This window comes from Ailuropoda melanoleuca, chromosome 8 (genome assembly GCF_002007445.2).
Source record: "Ailuropoda melanoleuca isolate Jingjing chromosome 8, ASM200744v2, whole genome shotgun sequence".
Lineage (NCBI taxonomy): Eukaryota > Metazoa > Chordata > Mammalia > Carnivora > Ursidae > Ailuropoda > Ailuropoda melanoleuca.
Genome location: NC_048225.1, coordinates 36,138,220 through 36,144,347, shown reverse-complemented (window position 1 = coordinate 36,144,347; position 6,128 = coordinate 36,138,220).

The window sequence follows — 6,128 nt, the reverse complement described above, 5'->3', positions numbered from 1 at the left end:
TTGTGATTGAGTTCCAATATCAAAGCATTGTGGTCTGAGAATATGCAGGGAATAATCTCAGTCTTTTGATATCGGTTGAGACCTGTTTTGTGACCCAGTATATGGTCTATTCTGGAGAAAGTTCCATGCACATTCCAAAAGAATGAGTATTCTCTTGTTCTGGGGTGTAGTGTTCTATATATATCTATGAGGTCCATCTGGTCTACTATATCATTCAAAGCTCTTTTTCTTTGTTGATTTTCTGCTTAGGTGATCTGTCTATTGCTGATAGTGGAGTGTTATGGTCCCTTTCTATTAATGTATTATTATCTATATGTCTCTTTATTCTGGTTAAGAGTTGGCTTGTGTATCTTGCTGCTCCCCTGTTGGGCGTGTAAATATTTATAATCGACATATCCACTTGTTGGATACATCCTTTAAGAATAATATAGTGTCCTTCTGTATCTCTAACTACAGTCTTTAGTTTAAAATCTAACCTGTCTGATATGAGAATTGCTACCCCAGCTTTCTTTTGAGGTCCATTGTCACGAAAAATGGTTTTCCATCCCTTCACTTTCAGTCTGGATGTATCTTTAGTTTCAAGATGAGTCTCTTATAGACAGCAAATGGATGGGTCATGTCTTTTTATCCAATCTGCAACCCTGTGGCATTTTGCGGGAGCATTTAGGCCATTCACATTGAAAGTGATTATTGAGAGATATGATTTTAATGATGTCATGTTGCCTGTAACGTCTTTGTTTCTATAGATTGTAAATTTCGGCTCTGTAACACTCTTGGAGACTTTTTCTTTTATAGAACCCCCCTTAATATCTCATGTAGGGCTGGTTTGGTGGTTATGAATTCGGTCAGTTTCTGCCGATCCTGGAAGGTCCTTATCTCTCCATCAATTCTGAATGACAGCCTTGCTGGATAAAGGATCCTTGGCTGCATGTTTTTCTCGGATAGAGCTTTAAAAATGTCCTACCAACCCTTCCTCTCATTCCAGGTCTGTGTAGACAGGTCTGACATTATTCTGATATTTTTGCCTCTGTATGTGAGAATTTTTTTCACCCTGGCCACTTTCAATACTGTATCCTTGGATCTAATATTTATGAATTGCACTATGACGGGATGTGGTGTAGGTTTGTCGTGGTTGACCTTGGGAGGGGTCCTCTCTGCCTCTTGGATATGAATGCTTGTTTCCTTTGCTAGATTAGGGAAGTTTTCAGCTATAATTTGTTCAAATATCTCTTCTAGACCTCTCTTTCTCCACCCCTTCGGGGGTGCCGATGATTCTGACATTGGAACGTTTCATTGAGTCAGTAATCTCCCATAATCTACATTCTTGAGATTGGATTTTTTTGAGCCAAGTTTCTGTTTTAACTTTCTCTTCTACCATCCCATCCTCCAATTCACTAATTCATTCTTCTGCCTCATTTACCCTGGCCATCAGAGCATCTAGTTTTTTTTTTTTAAATATTTTGTTTTATTTATTTGACAGAGAGAGCCAGCGAGAGAGGGAACACAAGCAGGAGGAGTGGGAGAGGAAGAAGCAGGCTCCTAGCACAGGAGCCTGATGTGGGGCTCGATCCCAGAACGCTGGGATCACGCCCTGAGCCAAAGGCAGACGCTTAACCACTGCGCCACCCAGGCACCCCCAGAGCATCTAGTTTTGACTGCATTTGATTCATAGCATTTTTAATTTCTGCCAGATTTGCTCTCATTTCTGCCCTACATTTTCATTAATATTTTTTTCAAGTCTACACATCATCTTGACCATTGTTACTCTCAACTCCATTTCTGATAATTTGGTTATATCCATATCCATCAGTTCTGTGGCAGAGGCCACAGACTCATTATCTTTTCTTTGCTGGGGAGTTTCTCCTTCTCATCATTCTGATGAGGAGAGGTTGCGGGGTTGTCCAGAGCCCAAATTATTGACCAGGACCCAGGCAGTGTGTACTTGTTTTATAGGGACCTTAGGGATGTGGGCTTCTGATTTTTCAGCCTGCCTTCTGGGGGAGAGGCCTGTTTGGGTAGAGTCTCTGTGTCCCCTGTGAGGGGGTATGGGAATGGGCACAATGTGAGCTGGTATTTCCAGGCTTTTGTTCTCTGGTGGCTTTCCCTGGAGGTTTTCTGTGGCTCTTCTGAGAGTCAGAGCAGCAGTGGCCGTATCCCAGCCTCTGTCTCAGAATAGAGAGATCTCAGTCTGCTCTCCACTGAGCTCTTTTGGCCTCTTTAACTCTGTTTCTGTTGGTGCTGCTAAACCCTGCGGCGCCCCAGGTTGTGCACCCCTAAGCCGCTCTCCCAGTCCTTGCTTGCAGGGCTGGCTTGTCTCTGTCCATTGTGTTTCTAACACCGCCAGCTGAACCCCGGTTCCCATGTGGGCTCCCAAGCTCCCTGTTTCAGTGTGGTTCGTGCACACCCCGGAGCACGGGTTTTCAGTCTGGTCGCGCTCATGAGCTCCTGGTATCAGTCCGGTTCCAGTGTGTGCTCCGGAGCTCCGGTTTTCAGTGTGGTCCTGTGTGTTCCTGGCTCACAGTCTCAGTCTGCTCTCTTGCGGGTGCTGGTTAGTCCTCCAGTCCGCCTGCTCCCCAGTGCAGGTGGCTACTGCTTCCTGGCACCCGAGCGTGGAGGCTCTCTCCCCCTTCCGTTTATCTTCCGATATCTGTGCACGGCTTCACAACTCCCTGCTTCGTACCTCAATACCCAGTGCTGGAGATGTTCATTTGTAGAGATCCAGATGTATCTTCCTGTGTCTCAGGCTGATTCCATCAGTTTTCAGGATGGTCTGGTACCTATCCAGCTCGATTCAGGGGACCAGCTGAGAAAGGGGACCCCTTACTCCTCTGCCATCTTTTCCCCCAGCTCATATAAAGCTACTTTCAAAAACAAATAGCATTGCTTTTTTTAATGGATTTTTCTTTGTTTTGTGGGAGAAGTTTATTTATTATTATTATTATTAATTTTTTTGAGAGATAGAGAGTGTGAGTGAGGTACAGGGGAGGGGCAGAGGGAGAGGGAGAGACAGAGAATCCCAAGCAGGCTCCATGCCCAGCTCAGAGCCCAACATGGGGCTTGATCTCACGACACTGAGATCATGACCCGAGTTGAAATCAAGAGTCGGATGCTTAACTGACTGAGCCATCCAAGACCCCCCAACACAAATAGCATTCCTACAAGCTAATATTTACATAAAGACATTGAAACAATCTAATCTAGCAATAAAAGTTATTTGATGCCTAAGAGTCAATAAAACAAAAAAAAGTAAGAATTTTTGCTGAGATAATTTCAAAAACTTTATTGAAAATGTATAAGTTCTTAAAAATTCAACTGTCTCATGAATAAGAAGATTCAGTATGGTAAGGATGGTAATCTTCCCCCAGATAAATCTGTAACACTCATGTAGTTCCAATAAAAACCCTAATGTGGTTTTCTATAAAATTTCGTAAAGTTGTTGTAAAATTCACGTGGCAGAAAAAAGTGCAGAAATATCCAATACAATTCTGAAAAAGAATAACTAGAAGGGCATACTTATTTTACTGGGCATCAGAGTTTTTTATGAAGCTAAATCAGTACAATAGTGTGGCTTTGGCTGATCCATAGATAAAAGATCAGTTGAACAGATTAGAAATTCCAAAACAGGTCACTGCATATACGGATGCTGTCATTTAATGGAGCTGGCATTGCAGATCAGAGAGAAGAGGATGAACAACTTCAATAAAAGGTCTTGGGCAGCTGGGTTTCCCGCAAAGAGAAAATTAGGTCTCTATCTTATGCAGAAAAAAAAAAAGAGGGGAGGAATCTCATGTAGATTAAAGACCTACACATTAAAAATGTATAAAAACTCATAACAACTAGAAGAAAATACAGGGACTATTTTCAGGATATTAAGGTAGGAAAAAACCTTTTTTTAAAAAAGATTTTATTTATTTATTTGAGAGAGTGCATGAGCAGAGGGGAGAAACAGAGAGAGAGAGAGGGAGAGGCACACTCCCCACCGAGCAAGGAGCCCAACATGGGGCTTGATCCGAGGACCCCGAGTTCATGACCTGAGCTGAAGGCAGCTGCTTAACCGACTGAGCCACCCAGGTGCCCCTAGGAAAAAAACTTCTTAAGCAATATACAAAACAGCATAAGTTATACAGGAAAAGAATGGTAATTTTGACTCTGTCAAAATGTCAGATTCTGAATGACAAGTGAGAATAGTCATGCTGAGAGAGAACAGCAGACTAGCACAATGTATTTGTAACATATACAACAGGAAAGGATTATTCCCTAAAATATGTAAAAAAAAATGCTATCAAGTTAATTAAAAAAGAAGAAAGAAAGAAAGAAAGAAAGAAAGAAAGAAAGAAAGAAAGAAAGAAAGAAAAAGAGACCCAACAGTAAAGTGGGCAAAAAAAAAAAAAAAAGAAAGAAAAAAATGAGCAAGCAATTCACAGTCAAGGGAACAAAATGCTAATAAATATATGAGAAGATGCTCAAGTTCACCAATAATCAGGGAAATTACAAATAAAATACCAATGAGATTTAATTTCACAATCGGACACTTGGGGGGAAAAATCTGCTTAAACTACCTGTTGCTGGGATCGTGGGGGAAGTGAGTGTTGCAGCTGGAGTGTGGACTGGTATGATCATAAGGGAAGGTTCACACTCTCCAGACCAGCAGTTCTATGTCTAGGCCCACGCTGCAGGGAGTCTTGGTGTGTGCCCAGGAGGGGAATGGGTAATGTGTCCTGTAGTCACACTACAGAATACGAAGTTAAAAGACAGGGGGGCTGGCTAGGTCTGTAGAGATCTCCCCGAGCTGTTCTCAGAAATGATGATGAGTGAAACACGAATGAGGCGGATGTGATGCCATTCATGGAAAAGTGTTAAAATACACATAACGTAGCATCTATTGGTCTGGTTGTGCAGGTGCCCATGTCCACAATGGAAAGGGGTAAGAAAAACATCAAACAAATCCCAGGTAAAGGACGCTATAAAAGGTCTAGCCAGTACTCCTCAGCACGGATGGGCTCATAAAACATGAGGAAAGGCTGAGAAACTGGTAGGCAGGAGAGGCCTATGTGGAATGTAAGGTACTTTCGTGGATCTGATCCTTCAGCAGAAGAAGGACTTTGGGACCTAACTAAAGAAATCTGAACAAAGTATGGATTTTATTAACAGTAATGGACCAATAGCGATCCATTCATTGTGACAAATGCATGGTACTCATAGGAGCTATTGAGATTGGGAACTCTCTGACCATCTTCACAACTCTTTTTAAAATCTAAAATCACTCAAAAATGAAAAAGCTTATTTGATTAACCGAATAGGTAAAGAATCATTTCAATTTTGTGTGAGTATGTGAGTGTGTGTGTGTAAAAACAGAAAAACGAGTAAAATATTTAGCAGAAATGGCAGGCAATGATTAGGTCTGGGTGGTGGGACTGTGGGTGGCTTTCACTTTCTTTTTGGTTCTTTTTGGTTCTAGTTAGTTGTGGTATCAAAAGATATATGTCCTTTTTCAAATTTCTGCCCTCTGTTATATTGCTGGCATGACATGTGGACACACGCCAGACCTCGGGCTCAAGACCTGACATTGTTCCTATCCGTACTCGGGCATTACCGGGCCCATCCTCTGAACACCTGTTTCCTAGATTTGCCTGAGGTGCTCGCTGGAAGTGCAAACTCTAGGCTCTCTGCTAGGAATTTCCGGGGAAGAAGCTTGAGAGTTTATTTGTTAACAAGCCTCCAGGTGGGATTTTTTTTTTTTCCCTTGTGGCCACTGTTCGGAAAAGTTTAGGAAACAGACTGTGCTAATCCTCTCTCAAACTGGAAGACTCAGCACCAGCTCCAATGACAAGCCTTCTCTACCCATCTCAGGCACTCTCTGTCCTTGCTGCACCACGCTCAGAACTCCATCCGTGCTCTGCTGGCACAGAATTGCAGTTAGTTGTTTATACATTGGTGTCTCTGGCCGTTCTGCAAATTTTTTTATCTCGGTGAAAGCATATGGTAGGCTCTCAAATATGTGTTATTTGGATAAATACATGGGAGGATTAGTAGATGGATGGGCTGCTTTTGAATTGGGCAGGTCTGAGAATTTCACCAGCACCTGCCTCTAGGCCCTGGTACCCTGGTTGCTTTGCGACGGGTGGGAT